Source organism: Rhinolophus sinicus, chromosome 5, assembly GCF_057876585.1.
Source record: "Rhinolophus sinicus isolate RSI-liver-muscle chromosome 5, RSI-T2T, whole genome shotgun sequence".
Lineage (NCBI taxonomy): Eukaryota > Metazoa > Chordata > Mammalia > Chiroptera > Rhinolophidae > Rhinolophus > Rhinolophus sinicus.
Genome location: NC_142505.1, coordinates 55,201,026 through 55,226,792, shown reverse-complemented (window position 1 = coordinate 55,226,792; position 25,767 = coordinate 55,201,026). Strand labels below are relative to the sequence as shown.

At 39.7% G+C, this 25,767-nt stretch overlaps 1 long non-coding RNA gene across 1 annotated transcript in view; it reads left to right on the top strand.

Moving 5' to 3' along the window:
* The window catches only part of LOC148758252 (uncharacterized), a 170,441-nt gene that overhangs the window by 710 nt on the left and 143,964 nt on the right, over positions 1-25,767 (top strand). The window lies entirely within an intron of this gene.

Genomic DNA, 25,767 nt, shown 5'->3' with positions numbered 1-25,767 from the left:
TGATCCCATATTGTTCCCTCCAGCGAGAGGCCAGTAAACCAGTGAATAAGACCCAGTTGTTATGGACCCCTGTGGTGAAAGAGGAAATAGGTAATTGGTGGTGGCACAGACTGATTGTCCTGCAGTACCTCTGTTGTACTCACCTGGAAAATCAAAGTGCCCGTAGGCCCGTGTGCTAGTTTCTGTAAATCCTGTCTGGATTCTGCTCTTCCTCGAGTTAACCATGTTGATATTCTTGGTCCTGCAGTTAGTAAGAGTTTACCTTTACTAAGTACCTACCTATCTCATCCCAATCTATATCATCTCATTGAGCAACTATATAATCTCACGTAACTCTCTCAATAGCCATATGACAGGATGCATTGTAATGAGCATTATATGGAGCAATTGTAGAAATCTGGGTCCAAATCCCAGCTTTCCCACTTACTAGCTGTGCAGCTTTGGGTAAAATTCTTAACCTCTCTGGGTCTCAGATTCCTATCTTTAAAACAGAGGTAAAAATAATACTTGTCTCTGAGAATTGATATGAGGATTAAGCGTCATTATTCCTGTGGTCTTCTAAGCACCATGCTGGCACATTGTCGGCCCTCAATGCAAGTTCCCCAAAAGTGGTTGTTACCACGGTTTCTTCAGCACCCCGAATGCTCCTTGGCACATAGGTGCTTAATAAAAGTCAATTTCTGAGAGAGAGAGAGAGAGAGAGAGAGAGAGAGAGAGAGAGAGAGAGAGAGAGAACACGAAGGGAGGCAACACATCAGTTGATTGGTAAGAATGAAGTATCTCCTCCTAAGCTTTAAGCCTGTGCTGGGAACTGCAGAGGCCCAGGTGAACAATAATAACACTTTGTATTTATATAGTATTTTATAGCTTACAAAGCACATTCATATATTTTCCTTTATACCTCCCAACAAACCCAAGGTAAAAAGGATATTCTTTTTCTTTTTAAATAGGGATTTTTTTTTAGCGTTCTTTCTTTTTTTTTAATGAAGCCTTCCAAACATTTCCCTTACTTTTGTATATTTATATAACATAGGATTACATACATAGTTATATTTTGCATACATTGACATATACTGTGAATATTCTTTGTAACAAACTTTTCACCATGCCTTAGAAAATGTCTTCTTTTCGGCACATATAGATCTACCACATTCTCTTTATTTATTTATTTTTGGTTTATTTTTTAAAGATATTTATTAAAAATATAGCTAGCATACAATATTATATTAGTTTTAGGGATACACTATAGTTATTCAACATTTTTATACCGAATGAGGTGATCACCATAATAAATCCAGCAACCATCTGACACCATACCACACTATCATAATATTATTGACTATGTTCCCTATGCTGTACATTATAGCCCCATGACTTATTTGTTTTATACCTGGAAATTTAGTCCTCTCATTCCCCTTCACCTTTACATCACCCTTTAAAATTTTTCAATTACAGTTGACATTCAATATTATTTTATATTAATTTCAGGTGTACAGCATAGTGGTCAGACATTTATATAACTTAAGAAGTGATCCCCCTGACTAGTTTAGTACCCACTTGATATTATACATAGTTATTATCATATCATTGACTATATTCCCTATGCTTCACTTTACATCTCCATGACTAGTTTGTAACTACCAATTTGTACTTCTTAATCCCTTCACCTTTTTCACCCACCTCCCAACCCCCTCCCAACTATCATCCCAACAATTCTAGTACCCATCTGACACCATAAATAGTTATGACAATATTATTCACTGTATTCCTTAGGCTATACCCTACATCCCCATTACAACTTTGTAACAACAAATTTGTACTTCTAATCCCTTCCCATTTTTTTACCCACACCCAGAACCCCCTGTCACAGTCTCCCTGGTCACCTGCTTCAGGTGCTCCAGGAGTGTCACTTGTTGGTTGTATGTGCCTTCCTGTTATAGCTGAGCCTTGATTGCTCTTGGTACGTCAGTGGGTGTTATCGACCCTCAGGCTGACTGGCTGTGGGGTTTGGCCACGTCCACAGCTTATGGGCTGCTGTGTGTGGGTGCTTACCCACTGAGTGGGATTTGACCCAGTGGGCTCTTGTGCCTGCTGGGACTACCCTTTGGGCGTACCACCTATGGGGCTAATTGGGAAGTGTTCTGCTGTGGTCTGAAGCCAAACTCCAAGTATGTTGGTTCTGGGGCTTCTTGGGAATGATTCTAGTGCCGGCCCAGGTCCGCCACTGCCTGTGACTGTTCGTGGATTACCTGATAGGAACTGCAAAGTGATCCATGGTTGTTCACTGCCTGTGCTAAACCTGGAGGCACTTGGGAGAGGCTACATTGCAAACTGAGGATGTCTGCCACCAGTACTGGGTCTGGTGGCTCTGCAAAATGCCAGGACACCCCAAGGCCTGCTGCCACCTGCCGGCTCCCTAAGGTTTAGCCACTGATAGAGCCTCGTGTGGCATGCAGATTGGGTGCAGCAGGGTCTCAGGGAGTCACTAGAGTGGGAAGAATTGTGGTCACCAGGTTAATGTAAATTCTGGTTTGGTGCCACTACTGAGCCTGGAGCTACTCAGCAAAAGTCTCAGAGCACACAGAGGCCGGTTGCTGCCGGGGGACTGCCAGACTCCTATAGTTTTCCAAGGAGGAGTATAATGCAGGTGGGCCTGGCTCCTCCCAGAGAAAGTGCCTTGGTTGGGGCAGAGTCCCAGTGAGTCAGCAGGTTGGAGCAGTGGAGTTCACCAAGCCAATCAGATTCAGATTTGGCAGTGGTGGGGGCAGGCTCAACACAGAAAAGATGGCGCCCGCTTGCTGCCGGTGTGGGAGAAAGATTTCACACAAGGAAAATGCCGACTGTCCTCCAGTCCTCCGTCTGAGGCCACATACCTCAGTCTTCTCCTCCCCATATGCCTCCGTCACTCCCCGAGTCACCGTCCCTCCATCTGAGCCCAAGGTGAGTGACTGCAAGCTAGTCTGTACATGGGCCCTTTAAGTGGACGTGTGGGTTTCCTGCAGCCTTCCATCCCACCCGAATAGCTGGAATTCCCACTGTTTTTCACAGCCATATGTTGTGGGGGCTCCTCTTCCTGGCACCAGTACTCTGGGTTGGGAGACTAGTGTGTGGGACTGGGGTCCCTTGCTCCTCCAGGAGGAACCAAGGCAGCCAAGATATCCTTCCTGATTCTCAACCTCCACATGCAGATTTGGGGCCCATTCCGCATCTGTACCCCTCCTACCGGTTTCAGTGACGTGGCTTCTTTATATTTTCAGTCATAGGACTTTTTTTCTTTTTTCTTAAAGATTTTATTGGGGAAGGGGAGCAGTATTTTATTGGGGAACAGTGTGTACTTCCAGGACTTTTTTCCAAGTCAATTTGTTGTCCTTTCAGGTGCAGTTCAGCTCCAGGTTCAGTTGCCATTGCTAGTTGCAGGGGGCACAGCCCACCATCCCTTGCGGGAGTCGAGGAGTTGAACCAGCAACCTTGTGGTTGAGAGCCCGCACTCCAACCAACTGAGCCATCCGGGAGGCGGCTCAGCTCAAGGTGCCGTGTTCAATCTTAGTTGCAGGGGGTGGAGCCCACCATCCCTTGCGGGACTCGAGGAGTTGAACTGGCAACTGTGTGGTTGAGAGCCTGCTGGCCCATGTGGGAATCGAACTGGCGGCCTTTGGAGTTAGGAGCACGGAGCTCTAACTGCCTAAGCCACCGGGCCGGCCCCAGTCATAGGACTTTTGTTTGGCTAGACTTCAGATGGTCCTCCATGTTGATTGTTCTTTAATTTAGTTGTAATTTTAAAGTGCTGAAGGAAGGACACAGGCACAGTGTTTATCTACTCTACCTTCTTGGATCTGTCTCTCAGAAAGGGTATTCTTATTAGTATCTTCTGAGGAATCGGAGGCCCAGAGAGGTTAGAGAACAGAGGACAACTTAAACGCCTCCACAAATTGAGGAGAATGATTACAGAGCAGAGGTTGTGGGTTTAGCAATAAGGAGGTCCTTGGTGACCTTACAGCAAGCACATTCATTAGAGTGGTGGGGAAAGACATCAGACCTTGGGAACTGAGGAAGGTATGGATAGAGAGGAAACAAGAATCAACCTCTTGGCAGCAAAGGAGAGAAATGAGATGCAAGCAGGATCAAGTAATGGCTTTTTCAAAATAAGGGTGACCTGTGTATGGTTATCCACTGGAAATGCCTTCTTCAGGCTGATTTAGAAAGGAATAAATCATGGCAGCTGAAGAATCACTTTGAAAAATGATCCTCTGCTTTGCAAAAGAATTCTTAATAGACTGGGAAAAAAATCGAAGTGGTCAGTCAACACAGGTAAATATACTCAGCCTCCTTTATAATAAAACAAATACTAAAGAAAGACTGAGATACCATTTTTCACCAATGAGAGTGACCTAGATGAAGCAGTTTGATGATATGGAGAGGAGGTGAGGAGGTGGGAACATAGGGACTGTCATGTACTGCTGTTGGGAGTGGAAGTTTGTGTACTTTTTTGGGAATACATTTTGAGAATATTTACCAAATTTAAGATGCACATACTCTCACACCCAGCCATTTCACTTGGAATTTACCCTGTAGATACACTTGCATTTATGTGCAAAGTTGTTCATTGGAGCATTGTTGTGTGGTGTGTGGTGTGTGTGTGTGTGTGTGTGTGTGTGTGTGTGTGTGAGAGAGAGAGAGAGAGAGAGACAGAGAGAGAGACAGAGAGAGAGAGAGGAAATCATCTGAATTTCCATGAGTAGTGGAATAGTTACATAGATCATAGATATTGGTATATCCATTCAGCAATTACAAGAAAGAGAGGGACTCGATATCTCCTAACATGAAGTGGAGACCATCATGTATTGATGAGTGCAAAAAGAAAGGCACATTTTATAAAATCACACTGGAATATGCAGTAAAATTGGCTGGGAGACGAGAGAAGATTAAAATTGATTATTTGGGAGTAGTAGGAAAGGAGAGGAGTGACCTTTACCTTTCATATTTTCCTCTTTACTATGTGTGTGTGTTTTTTTTTAAAGAAAACCATGAGCATGTATTACTTATAGCATTTAAAATAAAATACTGATTTGAAAAATGCCCCACAATATTTCTTTAAATTTCTAGGTCTCTTAGTACACTTACAAAAATTCCATTTATAAAAATTTGATTTATTCACTCTTTTTTCTGGAACACATCTACTGCGTTAAGGTATACCAATACAGTTAAATGACCCATCACCAATGGGTTTCTATAAAGACTTTTCTTCTCCACTGGCCATTTCCTCTGCTACGGAGACTAAAATTGCCAGGGAGTTAGAGTCTCTTAACCTAAGTGATTAGAAATCTTTCAACACCCTCAGTGCAATCAGGCTCATTTGAAATGAGTCTAATTACAAAAGATTGTTGAGGAATCTGTCCCATTCTGGATTAGCAGATGGAATCTCCCAAATCTGGTTGTTCATTATAAGCTCTGGGGAGCTTTTTTAAAAAAGATAGTCTTATATTACTCCTCCCCATTCTGACCTAATAAGGTTGGTGCCCTAATCTTTTTTTTTTTTTTTTTTTTAATTCTCAAGAGCTAGGTTAGGTAGGGAACTCCTCCAGTCTTGTCTTGCACTGTTTGGAAAATTCTCTCTTTTGTTTCTTAGAAATTACTATGCAGTGGTGCAAGTAATTCTCTCTGGAACAGGAGTGTCCCTATTTATTGGCTCAGCAATTAGGAAGAGGTTTACAGTTGCCAGAAGTCTATTGACATGCAGAGGGAATGCTCAGGGGAGGACAGTGTTCCTTAAGCTTGTCCAAGAGAGAGTTTCAGCTACAGAGAATGCCTTCTAAGAGATCACAGGTATGGCATCTGTTGAACTAAAATTGTAGGAGGCAGGCCTGGTGAGAGCTGTTTAAAGCAGTACTTTCCAACAATCTAAAGACACATAGAGCTTGTCAAGGCAGTCTAGGTGGAAGTAGGAGCCACTGCTGAAATAATTTCCCCTAATGTCTACCTTTGTCAAAGCCTTGCTTATGGTTCACTTAACAGAGATGGACATCAGTCTTGGAAAAAACTCACTTTGGTCTTGAATATAGATATCTTCCTCCTTCCACCCCCTAAATACTATGTCATCTAAAACATTACCCACAGATTGGTCCCAACTGTGCTTGGCATTAAGGGAACTGCCTATCAAGACCTTTGATTGTACCCCCTGCCCCCGATCCTCCATGGAAATTAATCTGCTTTTCTGTGGCTCACACGCATTTAAAACAAAACTTGTTCGGGCCTGCCTGTCTCTCCAGATTTATCTCTCACTGCCACCACTGTTTTTGTACCCTTAGCTCTGACCTGATCTGCTTGCAGTTCCCTGAATGCTCTAAGTTACTCCACACTCAGTGCCTTTACCCAAGCTGTTCCTTTGCTTTGCCTTTTGGGTTTGATTAACTCCTACACTTCAACTCCAAAGTCAGCCTGCAGGGAGGCTTTTTCTGACCCCTGCACCAGGATATGTCCCCTTGGAGCACACTTGTATGTCTCTGCACCTCTCTGATCTGATCTTCAGAAATTATCATTTTACTCTCTAAAAATTCTATTCATTTATATTTGCACAAAATATCTCTGGACTATATACTAGACATTAATAACACTTGTTTGGGCAGTTGAATAGCTGGGAGACAGGAGTGGGAGGGACATGCGTCATTGTATGTACACTTTTTGTTCCTTTTTGTACTATTCCAATCAATACAATTCAAATTTTAAAACAATAACAAATCTCAGCTGCAGAAGAAATTTTATACTCTTCTTAGATTAACATCTTTTAGGCATATTCCGAAATCTGTCTCTTTTAAAAAAATCTTTATCTTTAATTTCACAAGTAATATGTAAATTCTCTTCATTATAAATGCCAATGCAAATTAGACTTTCTGGTACCAGGCCTCTCTAACATGATACTCACAAAATTTTCATTCTGGTCTTAAATATATTTTAAGTTGAGTGGTTTTTTTTTTTTTTTTTTTTTTTTTTTTAATCTCTGGGGTGTATTACAAACCTGAAGAGGGTCAATTGTTTATACATTGTGGACTTGAGGTGCTTTTAAATGAATAATATTGGGTTTTGCTGAAAGGGGTCATTAGAGTGACTGGCTGTCCCAGTTTTCCCAGAACTGAAAAGGTTTCCTTCCAGGATGCTGGACTTCAGTGCTAAACCTAGGGGTGTCCATGCAAACAGGGATGTCTGATCATTTAGAATGAGCACTCGCTCCAAGAAAAGGGATGCTGGATGGTATCGCGCGAGGTACTGGCCCAAAGGCCACTGATTAGCAGCTCTGGTTCTATAGCTCCTTCCTCATCTTTCCAGAAGCAGTGTTCATCAACTTTATGACATTTTAAAAAAATACTTTAAATTCTGTTTTAAATTTCATAATGAAATAAATGAAATAAAAAAGGAATTTCTATGACATTTGATGCTGTTATGTTCTTAACTGAAGCTGGAAGATTTATCACCTTTAATGGTGCATGCAAAGCAAATCTTATTTTTTACTTGAGACCCAAAAAGAATATACCATTCTGACTTCATTCCCCTCTGAGATAGTCCAAGACTTACTAAGTCAAGAACCATTGAATATAATTGTATAGTATGGTAGAAATAAGTAATTAATAAGTAAATTAGCTGATTAAAATAATAAGTTTGTGAGTAAGAGGGGCAGAAAGACCTATAAAAAGTACTCAAGCTGAGGAAAAAGTGAAGGAGATTAATTCACTTAGAAGTTGATACAGAGAGCTCATTGCATTTTCAGGCTAAAACTGAAATGCATGCTGAATAAGGCCATTCCAGACTTCATTAACCAGTAATCTATGTACATAAGAGTGACACTGAGCAAATAAATGTGGAGGAGCAAAATAAATAAGTTTTTCAAAATAAGTGTCTTTTAACAGCAGTAGGCTAATTAGTTAGAATAACTGAACAACTCTAAAAAGCAAGCCTATGAAGAAGTTTTCCTCTTTGATGCTTTCCCCCCTACTCACCATTTTAGTTCCTCACTTACTTGTAGAACCGACAAGTAAAGGAAGCAATTTCATATATTCTGTTGTTCTTTTTAAAAAGGTGAAAGATACTGACTGGAGGCTTTGTCCACAGAAGGGTTAGTCAGATCACACATCACATTTTAAAATGGCTTACTTTGGCTATTTCAGATGGTTTGGGGTACCCAGAGTAAAAATTCCTCACCTGGAAAACTTTCTGGGAAACAAAACCGTCAGGAATTTAGAAATCATCAGCAAAATTTTGTGTTTGTATCCATGTGTGTTTTCCTGAAGAAGTCTTCAGCTTTGTTTAAAATTTTCAAAGGGTTCTGTCACCCCCAGAATGTTTAGTAAAAATTGAAGAGCTATACAAAAGTTCTCTGTCTCTGTCTCTCTAATCTTTTGGCAAAAGGATTTGATAGGGCTTTCTGTTTGCTTTACTTGCAAAGGGCTGAAAATCCAGCTCTGTAGGCAGAGGAAAGGATACTAGTCTTACATCTTACCCATTGGTGACACAGATAATTACACCCTACAGATAAATACATAGACAGACCCGCATACTGATGGCTTGTTGATTGCTGAGAAGAGGTGCGTAAATTTACATAGGAGTTAAGAAATAGAAAGGGAGAAAAGAAATCTAGGCCCGTATATTTTCCTTTTCTAATGGAGTGGGGAGACACTTAGTGAGGTCAGCTGACTGAAAAAAAAATGGCAGCCCTCTTCAAAGGTGAAAGTAACTCTCAGTAAAGGTGAAGTTTGAATCGGTAACTTGGATTCTAGATGATGTCAGAAGAAATATCAAAAATTCAGAAATAGGGAAGAGCTTGCTGGTGTTCTTCAGTGCAGTGCTGAGTTGCCTTTATATTGTCAGAGCCATTTTATAACTATTAAAATGCAGAGGCTAACTTATGAATTTTTGTCTGATAGGGTTTAGATAGATGAAATTCAATTCTATCAGGTAGAGCAGATAACCATAAAGGTTGCAATTTATGATCATATTGGAAATTAATCAATTCTTTAAAAAAATTGAGGTAAAGTTCACATAACATAAAATTAACCATTCACTATTTTAAAGTGTTCAATTTAGTGGCATTTAGTATCTTCAGGATGTTGTGCAACCATCACCTGTATTTCTAAAACATTAATCAACCAAAAAGGAAACTTTGTACCCATTAAGCAGTTACTCTCCATTCCACTGTATTCCTAGCTCCTGGCAACCACTAATCTGCTCTCAGTCTTTATAAAATTGCTTATTCTGGATGTTTCATGTAAATGGAATTATACAATATGAGGCCTTTTATATCTGGCTTCTTTCATTTAGCATAATGTTCATCGATGTTGTAACATGTGTCAATACTTCATTCCTTTTTATGGCTGAGTAATATTCCACTGTATGCATATACCACTTTTGTTTGTCCATTTATTTGTTGACAGACATTTGGATTGTTTCCACCTTTTAGCTACTGTGAACAGTTGATACCATGACCATTCTCATATAAGTATTTGTTTGAATAACAATTTTCCACTCCTTTGGGTATATACCTAGCAGTGAAATTGCTGGGTTATGTAGTAATTTTATGTTTAACTTTTTGAGGAAGTGCCAAACTGGTTTCTACAACAGCTACACCTTTTAAATTCCCAACAACGACAGACAAGTGTTTCAATTTCTTTAATTCTCGTTAACACTTATTTCCCATTTTTTAGGGTTATGGCCAACCTGGTGGGTATGATCTCATTGTGGTTTTGATTTACATTTCCCTAATGACATTGAACATCTTTTTATGTGCTTGTTGACCATTTGTATATCTTCTTTGGAGAAATATCTCAAGTCTTTTGCCCTTTTTTTTTTTTTTTTTTTTTTTTTTAAGGAGGGCAGAGCTCATAGAGGATCGAACCGGCAACCTTGGTGTTATTAGCACCACACTCTACCCAACTGAGCTCACTGGCCAGCACATCTTTGCCCATTTTTGAATTGAGTTGTTTGTCTTTTTGATATGGAGTTGTATGAATTTTTAAATATATTTCGTATATTAAATAAACCTCTATCAGATAAAGAGTTCTGACAGTTAGGGTCGTGAACTCATCCTAGAAAAAGTGCTACACACCTCATTGCTGAATATCATTATGTCACCTTCGAAGTACTCCCCTTGGGAAGCTATGCATTGATGCCAGCACCTAGTCCACCCTTCAAAGCAATTTTGGAACTCTTTTTCTGGAGTGGCCATCAGAGCTGTTGTATTACCCTTGATGTCCTGAATGTCATCCAAATATCTTCCTTTCAATATTTCCTTTATCTTCGGGTAAAGAAAGAAGTCACTGGGGGCCAGATGCAGTGAGTAGGGAGGGTGTTCCAATACAATTATTTGTTTCCTGGCTAAAAACTCCCTCACAGACAGTGCCATGTGAGCTGGTGCATTGTCGTGATGCAAGAGCCATGAATTGTTGGTGAAAAGTTCAGGTTGTGTAACTTTTTCATGCAGCCTTTTCAGCACTTGCAAATAGTAAATTTGGTTAACTGTCCAGTTGGTACAAATTCATAATGAATAATCCCTCTGATATAAAAAAGGTTAGCAACAGCATTGCAACAAGTTCGTGAACTTAATTGTCAAACATCGTATGTCATTAAACAAAAAGTAATGAAGGAATGGATACAGTACAAGTAGGAGCTTTGGGAGAAGAGGTTGATAACTTGGGCAGACTAGCAAGGGAAATATTTGTACTACGGTGGTGATGCTTCTGTGCTTTTGCTGAAAAAAAGATGGAAATACAGGTGTATTGGTCTTGGAGTGATATGGCAACACAGGGAAGTGTCTCACATTGTTAATCATTTTTCCAGTGTTCCTTCTTCTTTTTGCGGCTTCTCTCTTCCTACGTATCTATTGTTCAGGTTAATTCCTCTTTTCTGAATCATCCCTTAGACTTTGAAGGAAGCCTATTTTCCTTCCTTCCTTCCTTCCTTCCTTCCTCCCTTCCTTCCTCTCTTCCTCTCTTCCTCTCTTCCTCTCTTCCTCTCTTTCTTTCTTTCTCTCTTTCTTTCTATCTTAGATTTTATTGGGGGAGGAGAACAGTGTGTTTTTCTCAGGACCCATCAGCTCCAAGTGAAGTTGTTGTCCTTCAATCTAGTTGTGGAGGGTGCAGCTCACTGGCCATGTGGTAATCAAACCGGCAACCCTGATGCTCACAGCTCACGCTGTAACCAACTGAGCCATCCCACCACCCTGAAGGAAGCTTATTTCTAAGAGGCAGTTTTGTGTAGGGATGGGGCACACAGACTTTGGAATCAAATTTCCGGGGATTGTAGTCCAGCTCCACTACCTACTAGATAAGAGATTCTGGGAAAATTACTTAGCACCTCAATTTGCTTACCTGTAAAGTGGGGGAAATTATATTATCTTCTTTGTAGAATTATTGTGAGTTAATTCATGTGAGTTAACATGACAGCACTTAAAATGGTTCCTTGCATAGAATGAGTGCTCCTTAAATGTTAGGTATTTCATTATTATATTATTATTATTGCCCAGGAGCTTGAGCCCTCAGTTGCAGTAACAGGGAGTCACAGAAGTCTTCAGGGCCCTAGAGGAGGAAGTCTCTGAAGAAGGGTTGTTGGAGGAACCACAGAGAATATGTGGTCTTGATGCCAATAGTGAGAAATTTTGCACAAGTGATAACTTGCACAGGAGGTAGATTGGATGGATTGGGCATCTGCTTTAAACAATCAGATAGGTAGGCTCTAGCTCACTGCTGATTGGCCTGGCAGATGCAATTCTTCCTACAAATGTGGCTTTGTGTGGGGGAGGGGCAACAGGACTCCCAGGGGAATTTCTTCCTCCATTTCCAGCTGCCATGGCTCCAATATCCTCCCAGACCACAATGGTTGACTCACAAGCTTCTCTTGTTTCCATGCCTAATTCCTCTACTGCAACACTGTGGTCCTCCTCTTAACTATGCCAAAGACGTGGTTAACACCTGACCCCTTCTCTTTGCCCACGACTTCTGTTCAACCCTTCCATGTACTGAGGCAAAGAAGATAGAAGGACAGAAGTACGTGATTTTAAGGTGGGGATCCCAGCTGATTGGTGGGCTCAGAATCTTTCTTTTTTCTGTTCTGCCACCCACAGCGTGTCAGCAACATGTGTTCCTTCAAGGTTGCAAGATGGCTGCCACAGCAGCAGAAAGCAACAATGTCCAAAAGCAGGCGTGGAGAGAGAACGAGATTTCTCTTGTTCATTTCTCTCTTTATCACAGGAAATTTCCCCCTCAAATCCCATTGGACTGGGTCTACGTCCTAACTTCAAGGAAGCTCAGAAATGGAGTATTTGGATTTTCAGCTTCCCTTGGAACACGAGGAAGGCTCTGCTGACAAGAAAGAAGGATAGGAAATGACTGTTAGGTTGGCAACTAAGAGTGTCTGCTACACAATACCACTTTCTATTATATGATTGCTTTACATTCTGCATCACCACATCTGAGCCGCCTGGCATATCTTGTTGGTACAAAATGGATTTGTTTAAAGACGCTACTGTCTTTTTTTGTCTTTTTTCTCTTTTTTTAAAGATTTTATTGGGGAAGGGGAACAGGACTTTATTGGGGAACAGTGTGTACTTCCAGGACTTTTTTCCGAGTCAAGTTTTTGTCCTTTCAGTCTTAGTTGAGGAGGGTGCAGCTCAGCTCCAGGTCCAGTTGCCATTGTTAGTTGCTAGTTGCTAGTTGCAGGGGGCGCAGCCCACCATCCCTTGGGGATGTCAAACCGGCAACCTTGTGGTTGAGAGGATGCGCTCCAACCAACTGAGCCATCCAGGAGCTTAGCGGCAGCTCAGCTCAAGGTGCCGTGTTCAATCTTAGTTGCAGGGGGTGGAGTCCACCATCCCTTGCGGGACTTGAGGAATTGAACTGGCAACCTTGTGGTTGAGAGTCCACTGGCCCATGTGAGAATCGAACCGGCAGCCTTCGGAGTTAGGAGCATGGAGCTCTAACCGCCTGAGCCACAGGGCTGGTCCTGGCCCCCAGATGCTACTGTCTTGAAACAAGTTCTTGTGCCTCTCATTGACCCCCCAAAAAATGGAGTCCTGATTGAATGTCGCTGTGGCTAGGGAGCCCTGTATGTCTTCTGCCTTTAGGCTTCTATAGAGTTTGTTATCCCCTAAGAGCCAATTTAATTCAATTCATCTGATAAAGGACAACATAGGAGAAGACTGCTATTGTCCCTCAATGCTCAGGAGGTAGCTTTGTGTTTGCTTATTGTTTTTTTAAGTTTGATTAAAAATCCAATAAAACAAACAGGTTACAGTGTATAATTATCACTAATATCAGAGCAGTTATTTTCATGCACTTATGAAAAGAAATACTCCAATATTTTTATCTAGCCTTGCATTTAGAGGTAAATTCACTGAGAAGTTCCTCTTTGTCATATTTCATGGTTCTGCTCTGACCCAATATTAGAAAGTTTAGCTTTTTTCCTGTTTGCATATTTCCCACTTTCTTGATCTGTTGTTTCTTTGCTTGAGCTTTTAAAAAATAGTTATTGTTTAACAATGCATGCTGTTGTAAAAGAAGATACAAATCATATAAAACTACAGAAAGTAAAAAGAGAAAGTGCCTCTCTCTTGACCCCTCCTGCCCTCAGCCAATTCCCTACCCTGAAACACCCCTCCCCACAATTGTCCATAGTTAATTTTGTTCTTGGTCTAGGCCTATACAAATATGCATCTATAGACTTATGCGCTTTTTAAAAAACCACATTGCATATTGTTGTACAACTGTCCTTTTTCATTTAACAATATATCCTAGTCAACTTTTTTTTTTCATCAGAAAAAATTTATTTGGGAATAAGAAAGGACTGTAATCTTATATGTGCAGACAAGGTGAGTCATGTACACACACCCCAGTCAACTTTTCTTATGCTTATATATATTTATTTGGTATTTTTATCATATTATATTTCGTATAATGTACCTTTTGCAGTTGTCAGACCATTTTTATCTCATGCTGCTCCTTTTTTCATGGTAAAAAGCTCCCCTTAACTAACACTATAATGATTCTTTAAAGAGTTTTTAAAACAGCTCTAATAAACTTATGAATACTAACATCTTCATAGAATACAATCTTCTCTAGCATGGAATTGGGTAGAAGAGGATTCTATGATTTTATAATGATGATGATTATGATAACTCCTACTTGTGTTTATACATTTTAAGATAATTTTCTATAAAGGATCTCATTTAAACTCTAATGATATTTTGTTCTGGAAATGCCTGCAGATTTTCCTGATAAAACTATTTTTATTGTAATAAAGTCTTAGAGCGTGAGCTGGGAACAGCATGATAATGTTATTACTACCCATGCAATCATTACTTAATATAGATGAAAATTAATAGCTCCAATAGTACTTCATGCCCAGCCTTACACAGCTTTGAGTGTGAGTTTCCTAACTATATCCTGCTGCTTTCCACTTCTCAGTTTCAAAATAAAATACATGAGGGAAAAATGACAGAATTCAAAGGAGAAGGACAATGCTGCAATTGTAGTGCTAGATTTTAATACCCCATCACAAGAATTGATAGATTTGAATTTTGTTTTCTTTTTGCTGTTCTGATTGGATGCTTTCTCCTACCTTATCTTCCAAATTGCTGATTCAGTCGTCTGCTTCATCTAAGCTAGCGTTGATTCCCTCTAATGTATTCTTCCTTTCAGTTATTGTAGTCTTTATTCCTGTCTAGTTCTTTTTTATGTTTTCTATTTCCATTTTTATATTTCCTATCTCTTTGTTGAAGTTTTCCCTGAGATCACTGAGAATCCTTATAACTAGTATTTTGAACTCTACATCTGATAGTTTGTTTGTATCTATTTTGTTTAGTTCATATTTTGGAACTTTTTCTGTTCTTTTATTTGGGACATGTTTCTTTGTCTCCTCATTTTAGCTGCCTTCCTGTGTTTGTTTCTGTGTATTAAGTAGGGCTGCAATGTCTCTCATTCTTAGTAGAGTGGCTTTATGTAATAGCTGTCCTGTATGGCCCAGTGGTACAGACTTCCTGGGCACTAGAGCCAGATGCTCCAGGTGTGTCCCTTGTGTGGGTTGTGTGTATGCTCCTGTTATAGTTGAGCCTTGGTTGCTATTTGCACATCAATGGGAGGGATTGACCCTTGTGCTGATTTGTTGTGAGTACTGGCTGTGAATACAGTGAAGGAAAAGTTGTGGAGTGGCTAACCCTATGGGACAGGATTTGCCTTAGCAGGGCTCTGGTACCTGCCCAGAGTGCCCTTTAAGTGTGTTGTCATTGGAGGCAGCCAGGTGAAGCTACAGCTTGTTTTGAAGCTGACCACCTGGGAGGGAGCTCACTGCAGGCCAAGTTCAACTACAGCCTGTGCCCTGCCTGGATCCACCTGGCATGAGCCACAAACCAATCTGCAGTTGGCTACCACAGCACTGTGCTTGGAGGTGACTTGAGAGGCCAAGCTGCAAACCAAGGCCAATTGCTCCAAGTACCAGGCGTAGGCTTAGGGCTGCTCAGCCAGAAGTATGGGATAAGCTGAAGCCAGATGCTGCTTGTTTGAGTTTTGTGAACTTTTGAGAGACTTTAGGAAAGTCTGCAGCATGAGCCAAGGTAGGCGGTTTGTATGATAAAGCCACTGGAAGTGGCTTGGATCTGCCTGAAAATTGGGTGGGGCCTGGTCTCAGAATCATCAGGGTGGAGCCAATGATGTTAGCCAGGTTATTGGAGACTCAGAGATGGCAGCTGCCTGTGTCTGCATGTTGAGAATGGGAGGGCTCAACAAAGAAACAATGGTTTCTGCCAGCTCCTTTATCTGGGAAAAAGCTATCCCTCCAGCCCTCATCCTGAAGCCAGTCCACTCAATTCCTCCCCATATGTCCCTTTTGCCCTTCAAGCTGATGCCGCAGCTTTGGAGCTCAGAGTGACTGAGTCCATCAGTAAGTAAGTCCATGTGTTGTCCTTTTAAGAGGAGTACCTGGCGTTCCAACCACACTCCATCTCACTCAGCCACAATCTCTGCTGGTTTTCACAACCATAAATTATGGGCACTTCTCTCCCTGGCACTGGAACTCTGGGCTGGGAACCCTGTTGCAGAGCTAAGACCCATCACTCCTGCCAGGGAGACCAATTCAGCTGAGATATCACTCCCAGTTTTTAATAGTCACACATGATGTGAGGCCAGCCTGCTCCGCATCTCTGCCCCTCCTACCAGTCTTGAGGTGGCTTCTTCTGTATGTCATTTGTTGTAGGGCTTCGGTTCAGCTAGACTTCAGGTGATTCTCAAATGGTTGTTCTGTAGTTTAATTGTGATTTTGATGTGGTCCTGAGAGGAGGTAAGCGCAGTGTTTACCTACTCTGCCATCTTGACCAGAATGGATCTAAATATTAAGAAGTTAGTTCATTCCAAGCTGATCCACGGATTTAACACAATCCCAATCTAAATTTCAGTCATCTCTTTTTTATAGAAATTGAGAAAACATCTTTTAAAGTGAAATGTAGATGCAAATAACCTAGAATTGCCAAAACACTAAAAGAACAACAAGGTTGGAAGCCTCACTCTTCATTGGATAAGAGAGATTTTATGCTATTTTGATTATTGTATTCATCAGGCTTTACTGTAATTATTGTTACTATAATGTGTGCTCCTTGAGGACAGGGACCATGTCGTAATCATTTGTCTTAATCATCTCTTATCTTAACACATGCACAAATGTTTTTAGTAAAATGTGCTGAACTGGTTAAAAGATAATGAACTTTTTTTATTTATATGATTTTAATTTGAGAAAAAAGAAAGATTGGGTATCTAAGTCATTGAATATGTGAGCAAAACTCTGTGGTGATAATATCAGAAATGTAGCCAGCCTTCTTTCTTTCCAAGAGCATGATCCAGAATCTTGGGACTCTAATTTCCATTTAACATATGGGGAACTTCCCTGGAGGTTACTCAGTGAGTTTGGTTTTACATCAAAGAATTATTTGGAGTCTGGCTTCAGTCAATTCTAGGTTTAATTATTCATTGCAAGTATTGACATCTTTGTATATATTGAATCCAACGATTCTGATATTTGATTGCATGTGGCTTCTCTTTCTTTAACATTATCATCACTCAATTCTTCAAGGTGAAAGCGACAGACTCCTTTCAACATTTAAGGTGAACTCCTTCATTCTAGGTGACATCAGCCAATGGATTTTATATCTTGCCAATTCTCAAATACTTTATTGTAATCCACTGCCCTGGGGACTTTTATTAATAGCTTTGATAAATTCAAAAGGCCATTCACTTTCTCTTCACAGAAGTTGCAAATTGGCATGAGTCAATGTTTGAGTATTTCCAACCATTCTGCCTACCCAAAGTTGTTTATTTGCAATGAGATTTGGTCCAGTTTAGTGTCCATTGAGATGATCGACAATGGCTTTTGAAATCATCTGTTTTTTTTATTGCTTATGTTCAGGAAACTTCATAGCACAGTACTAAAGTCATCCCAGTCAAAGCCTATTGTTCCTTCCATTAGGACATTAGGGACTGCACCAAATCAAATATAAGAAGCTTTTTCTATCTATAATAAACAAAGATGCTCCTATTTGATTTTCTGGATTTCTCACTCTCCCATGTCTTGACCAAGGAGATTTAAACAGCGTCAAGGAAATGCAAAACATATAATCTGTTCAGATAAATCAATCCAACACTGTCTACTCTGAGGGTAGTTGTGGGGGACACAAACAAGGTACATGCATTAAATGATCAGATTCAATCTCACAGATAACATCTATAGGTAGATGCTGTGGTCTATAGGCAGCATCCAACTCGTCAATGTTTGTTGAGCATTTGTAACATGCCACGTTAAGTGCTATGAAGACTTCAGAGATGAAAAAGATAAGGTTCCTGGATGTATATATGCCAATCAAACAAAGAAATATATGATAAAGATCAAAAGAGGGGTCTGAATTAATGCTCTTAGATCTGAAGAGGGAAAGAACCTAACAACTGGCTAGACTGTAGAAGGTTTCATGCAGGAACATGGTATTTGAACTGAGTCTTGAAGGATGAATAATAGTTACATAGGGAAGGAAGGGTGTGCCAGTTGGATGAAATAGCACATGCACTGGCCTAGAAAGAACGTATTAAAAGTCTTGGAAGTCAGAAAGGGGTCAAATCCATCTGTCGTGGATTATGTGAATGGTCTTCTTGTCATCAAAACTTCAACATGCCAGCTGTTTTATTCATAATGCAGAGATAGGAAGCAGCTGATTGGTTTGACCAAGAGTCACCTCTGTACAAAAGCCATCTAGGGATTTCTAGTTAGAAGGAATATATATTGTTTTATTGTTTTTCAAAGAATAGCTTACTTGCTGAGTAGAATCCAATCCATATGTAAAGATTTTGCCTTGCACACAAATACTGGGCATACATTTTCTCTCTGTTGAAGAGGATTGAGGGAATTAGAGCATGATCCTGCTCTGATTTAAGCAGGGTCTAGTTAGGTTGGACCCAAAGGTAAAGAGCTTTCCAAGAAATGAGGTTGATACAACTTTGATGATTGGTGTTTGATACAAATATCAACCTTGAGAATCACAACATTCTAGAATTGGAGGAAATCTTAGTCACTGTTGAGTCATGTATCTGCACTCTGTTCTGGAGAAAATAAGCCTAGTGTGCTCAAGTGATTTGTCCAAGAATGCTCCACAAGGTTGGGGCATAATTTCAAATAGAAATATCTCAAATTTCAATTTAGTCATTATCCATAGTAGGAAAGAGAAGAATGCCATGGGTAGCCTCAAGTCATTTTACTTGAACTTAGAATGTGATACATAATTTTTATATCACCTTTATATTATTTTTATATAATTTAGAAAGTAAGGTGACTTTTTTTTTAAAGATTTTTTTTGTTTAATGCTTTTGTGATTTAATGTGTATGGGTTTTGGAATCATTTCCATTTATTTTATTTTATTTTTTAAAGATTTTACTGGGGAAGGGGAACAGGACTTTATTGGGGAACAGTGTGTACTTCCAGGATTTTTTTTTTCCCGAGTCAAGTTGTCCTTTCAGTCTTAGTTGTGGAGGGTGCAGCTCAGCTCCAGGTCCAGTTGCCCGTTGCTAGTTGCAGGGGGCACAGCCCACCATCCCTTGCACAGAGTCAAACCGGCAACCTTGTGTTTGAGAAGACGTGCTCCAACCTACTGAGCCATCCAGGAGCTCAGTGGCAACTCAACTCAAGGTGCCGTGTTCAGTTTTAGTTGCAGGGGGCAGAGCCTACCATCCCTTGCGGGAGTCAAGGAGTCGAACTGGCAACCTTGTGGTGGAGAGCCCACTGGCCCATGTGGGAATTGAACCGGCAGCCTTTGGCGTTAGGAGCACGGAGCTCTAACTGACTGAGCCACCAGGCCGGCCCCAGTACGGTGACTTTTTAAATTATGTTTGGCTTATGCTAATATTAATATTACTTTGTAAATTCTGTACTCACTCTTTGGATATGTGCATTAAAGATGGGGAAGAAAGGTACCAAGATTTATTGAATGAAAAGTAGATGCAAATATTAACATGTAATATTTATTGACTACTAACTATATGCAAGGTCCTGCGATAAGAGTTCACATATATCATCTCAATCCTTATAACAACACTCTGAAGTAGATACTATTATTTCAATTTTACATGTGAGGAAATTAATGCACAGTTAATTAATATGACCAAGGTCCCATAGATAGTAGGTGGAGGAGCTAGGATTTGAACCTCGGGAATGTGGCTCCAGTACATACTATCTACTGCAAGGCTAAGTACAGGGGGGATAATAATGGCATATCTCTCAATGTGTTATTATGATCTTTTCATGAGTTAATACATGTGAAATGCCCACCTCAATATCTGATGTTTAGTTAGTACCCAATAAATGATAAAAACTATTATTGAAAGATGAAGTTACTTGCGCAGAGTTGCCAAGCTGATTAAAGAGCACCATGATTTTAACCCATATAATACTGTATTGATAATCTTGACTTTAGTATGTCATCATTTGTTGTTGCTTAATTTTGTTTTGAAAAACTTAACCTGTTGCAGTATTTCATAGGCCAGTAAAAATAAAATTTGAATTCCATGTTAAATATGCATAAATCTAAAGTAAACATGGATGAGCTCTTCAATCACCATGACTTGAACATTTAAAAAACATATATGCTATACTCATGTTCATAGCAGCATTATTCACAATAACCAAAATGAGGAACCCAAGTGTACATTGACAAATGAATGGATAAGCAAAATGAGGTACAAAACAACGGAATATTATTCAGTCTAAAAAAGAAAGAAAATCCTGTCACATGCTACAACAAGGATGAACCTTGAGGATATCATGCTACGTGAAATAAGCCAGTTATAACCGGACAAACACTGTATTATTCAATTTACATGAGGTGCCTAGAGTAGACAATTTCAGAGACAGTAAGTAGAATGGCGGTTGCCCGGGGCTGGAGGGTGAGGGGATGAGTACTGTTTCCTGGTTACAGACTTTCAGTTCTGCAAGATGAAAAAAGTTCTGGAGATGGATGACAGTAATGGCTGCACAAAAATGTGAATGTACTTAGTGCCACTGAATTGTACATTTAAAAAGATAAATTTTATGATATGTATATTTTATCACAATTAAAATGCATATATAGAGAGAAATAGGAATTTGTGTATTCAACCAAATGCAAAGGGTGTCCCGGTCATCACAGTAAAAATGAGGTATTTTTGAAAACAGAAGTCGTTTCCTTTGTTACACACTGTGAATACTACTTAATAAAATTTTTGTTTATTTTAAATATTGAAACATTAATTGGAACTTTCAGAATTCAGTAGTGGAATGGTGGGTTTCAATACTCCTCTTCTCTGCTGTTTTTCTAATGTTCTTATTTCTAAAACCTAATTCTCCTGGGGAATGTATTACTCCCTTATAGCAGGTGAACAGTTTTTATAATTTAAATATTTAAAAATTTGAGGCCGCTTTGGGGAGGGAGGATATAGTAGGGAGAGCTGCTGTTATCTTAGGGACACCATATTAAAAGTAAATTGAATTCTTCATTCCCCTCTGGAAAAAGAAATAGGGACTAATACTTTTTTGAGCATCCATTAGCATCCATGGTTTGAGCAACCATGCTAGGCACTTTGTATGTGTTATTGCATTTAATTCGTATGGGACAAAGATGAAAGAAAATATATTGAATTTAAGAGACTGCAAGCATTTTCCTCCCTTCATTTCTAAGGGGAAGGAGTCTTGCTGTTGCATTCGTTAAGGAGCTACCTTTGTTGGTAGGATCCAGGTGTTCATAAATGAAAAGAAAATCAAGCGATGAAGTGACTCAGTTTATCTACATCCTTGGCATCTTACTATTGTGTGCCAAATAATCCTTTATTTGGGGGCCTGGCCTGTGCATTGTAGGATGTTTATAGCATCCCTGGCCCCCCACTTGAGAATCACAGATATACATGTTTAAAAGATTGAGGCTTGGAGGGGGGAGGCAAGCTAGACTAGAGAGGTGACAGAACCGGTTGTAAAGGACAAATTTGGGGTGGGGGGGGAGAGAGAAAGGAGAATTTGTTTGAGTTACTCCTACAGATAGAGAATGAGTGAAGCCCCCAAAGGATTTTTAAGAAGTTATCTATTAAAAGTGAATTTCTCCCTTTATCATTTTCTTGAAAGTTTGAATAAAATTTTGAGTTGCTCTGAATTGTGGTTTTCTATCTGGTTTTGTTTCTTTGAATGTGATTCTGTGTTGCAACTGGAACATGGTAGTAGTTTGCATAGACCTTATATGGATTCCATTCATAACAGTCTTTCAAATTCACATTATCCCTATTTTTATAGATGATGCCCTGACCTCTCCAAGAGGTCAGATTGCACATTGTACCATTCTACCTCTTCCTTTTGCCTTCACTAAAGGGACCATGTTTAGTTTTCTCAAGCTTTAAAAAAGACTAGTATGAAAAGACACTTCCTTTTTTTCTTTTGAAGTGATATCATAGCTTTCAATCAGAGTAATTTAATATCTGACTATTGTGATTCAGAAAAGTCTGTGTGTAAGTTTCTTATTGCTTTTGTAACAAATTACCACAAATTTACTGGCTTAAAATAATAGAAAATTATTATCCTATAGTGCAGGACATCCGAAATCAGTCTCCGTGGATAAAAATCAGGGCGTCAGCAGGGATTCATTTCTTCTGGGGACTATTTCCATGCCTTTTCCAGCTACTAGAGGCTGCGTACATCCTTGACTCATGGCTCTGCCTCACTTGAATCTGTTTCTTTCATCCTGTCTACTTCTGTCTTTGACCTGCCTGCCTCTCTCCCTCGTACTAAGGACGCTTGTGATTACTTTGTGCCCACCTGTTTAATCCAGGACAATCTCTCCATTGCAAGATACTTAAGCACATCTGCAAAGTTCCCTTTGCCAGGTAAGGTAACATGTTCACAGGTTCTGGAGATTCGGATGTGGAATTTGGGGAGCCATTATTCTGCCTCCCACAGCAAGGGTATAAGAACATGCAGTATGTGAGATCTTATTCTGATAACATGCTTGAATTGTTCAATTTTGACATGATTTTTTTAAAATGTGAGATTCTCAGGCTTAGCTGACATCTAATTTTCACATTAGAAAAGCGATGGAGATTAATGGAATTATAGCAATGTTGATGGAGATACGACAAAGTTTCAAATACAAACTCAAGTTCCTCTTTAACCTCATTTCTAGTAGCAGTTAGCTTGTGGACCAGGTCATCCACAAGAACAAAGCAATGGTTACAACATATCCAATGGTCTTCCTAAAACATATCACACATCTAATGATTAAATATGTGGCATAAATCCTCTTGCAACAGATTCAAAAGTGTCGCATGCCCAGCATAGCTCTGAGCACAGATCAGTGCTCCATGAATGGTGTTTCAATGATCAAAAGACCACAGAGTCATATCAGGTTTTATTAATGTTGAAATATGTTGGCAGCAGATGGGACTGAAAGCCGTTCCGTCAGTTGTATATTAGGGGGAACTGGGGTTTGACCTGCACCACCTAACTATCAGTGAAGTTCATGAGTTAGATGTGTTTGTGTTGATGCCTCTTCCTTGTTAATATGCTCAAACCAGTTTCTCTGAGGTGTCTTTTCTTTACTCACTTTTGTGTTGTGCTTGAAAAAGTGGAATCCCATGTGCTTCAGTACTTGCTCCTAGAAGTTCTGTCATGGGCTGGAGGGGTAGTAAAGCATATGAGTTAAGAGCATGGACTCGGCAGCCAGACAGATGGGGTTTCAAATTCCACCTCTGCCATGCGCTGAAAAGTGCGCCTGCCTTGAGCCTCAGTTTCCTCACCTGAAAGGAATGATAACAGTGCTTTTGAATCATAGGTTTATTGTGCGGATTCAAAGAGAACCATGTGAAATGCTGAGTCAGTACCTGGCACACAGTGACCACTCAGTACTTGGGTGCTAATATTAGTCCGATTGAATGAACACCTATTAGCCAATAGGGTGGTCAAACAGGCCTTCTGGTATTTCCTGTGCCCATGAGTATAGTGGTACCTCGGTTTTCGAACGTAATCCATTCCGGAAGACCGTTTGAGTTCTGAAATGTTTGAAAACAGCCGACAACTAGGCCTCAGGATCTTGAACTCAGTGGAAGCCACGTGACATGTTTGACTTCTGAGGTGTGTTCGAAAACTGAAGCATTTACTTCCGGGTTTATGGCATTCATAAACTGAAATGTTCATCAACGGAGAAGTTTGAAAACCAAGGTACCACTGTGTTTTTAGGAGATTTTTTTTGAGGGAAGAGCCTATTTATTCAGGATAATATTTGTGTCTCCTCAACTTGTGGGAAACTGGTTAAGTGCAAATAGATAAAATGAATATGCACAAAATACTAACAAATACAACATAGGAAGATGCTCTGTCCTCTTCTCACACTTAACCCAAGGCTGATGGGTAAAGGTGGAATGAATAGAACAATCCCTAATATTTTCTGAGCTCTTATTTTGTGCAGTGCTTGTCAGGGACACTTGGGAGATACAAGATACATGAGAAAATGTAGACCCTTTTGCTCTGTATCTTTGCAATTTACTAGTCACCCCCTAGGTGCTTTATAGGCATTATCTCTAATCATGATAATGACCTGCAGTGTCAGCATTTCCCCCCTTTACATAGGAGAGGAAATGGAAGAAGTTCTGGGCGCTCACAGCTAAATGAAGTGTGAACTCAGGCCTGCTTTGTCTGACTTATATGACCTACTTTCTGTCCACTCCGTGTGTTTGCTTCCCACTCACTATCCTCAAGGGGCACACAAGTTGTGGACAGAGTACGCATATAAACAAAAGCTATATTATTAAGTGACACAAAATTGGCACAAACTATGTGGCAGAGACAATACGGCAGCTCTGGGAGTTTATGGTAGGGGACTCAGAGTACCCCATGGAAAATGAGGTCTGATCTGGGTCTTAAAAACAAGTAGCCCTCAGAGACTCCAAGGAAATGGGTAGGATTTTCCAAGCTCTCAAGAACCTCTCAGCAAAAAAGGGATGAAAAGAGGCTTAAGGCAAGGGGACAAAAGGTTTAATTTCTATGTTTCCTCTTTGATTGACTGGTACTAAGTTGGGAATTCTGAGATAAAGAGTTATTCCTTTGCTTAAGAACTGTCTAAATGACTGACTGAATCATTGAAGTAAAAGCGAACAATAGGCTGAATATGATTAAAAAGGTATTGAAACTGGCCTTATGCTTTTTTAACCTCTCAAAAGGAAGCCTTTGAAGATGTGGAGTTAGTGATGAAAGTAAAAACAGGGGATGTAAAATGGTGCAGCTGATGTAGAAAATAGTTTGGTGGTTTCTCAATAAGTTAAACATCACATTACCATGTAACCCAGCAATTCCACTCCTAGGTATTTACCCAAAAGAACTAAAAACAGATCTCCCAACAAAAATGTGTGTATGAACATACATAGCAGCACTATTCTCAATAGCCAAAAGGTGATGAACAGATAAACAATGCCCATCAACTGATGAATAGATAAACAAAGTGTGGTATATTCATGCAGTGGATATTATTCAGCCATAAAAAAGAATGAAGTACTGATACACGCTACAACATGGATGGACCTCATAAACATTATGCTAAATGAATGAAGCTAGATACCAATTGCCTCATATTATATGATTCCATTTATATGAAATGTCCGTAATAGGCAAATCCATAGAGGCAGAAAGCAGATTAGTGGTTGCCAAAGGCTGGAGCGGTGAGTGTGGGAGGAGTAAATGCTTAGTGGGTATAGAATTTCTTTTGGAGGTGATGAAAATATTCTGGATCCAGACAGAAATGGTGGTTGTACACCATTGGGAATATACTAAATGCCACTGAATTGTATACTTTAAAATGATTAAAATGGTGACCTTTATTTTACCACAATAAAAAAAAAAGAACCATAGCTGCTCAGAAGATCTTTCTTCTGAAATGTAGGACACATGGATATGAGGCAGTATGGGGATATTTGCATAAGCATCAGGTAGAACTTGGGTCTTAAGCTAAGAATATGAGAAGTTAAAAATTTCAGGAATAATGCTCTTATTGTCCCTTCAATTTATTTTTTCTATTAAAGTCAAATAAAATTAAATTTAATATTTTAGTTAAAAGCCATATAAATTGTTTAGTTTTAATAAAATATTTCTATCTAATCTATTTATCAAACAATTTGTTTATCTATGTAGTCAACCTTCTATCTGTACAAACATGGAAATTTTTCCATAATAATGTTCACCAGATATAAATAATAGTAATT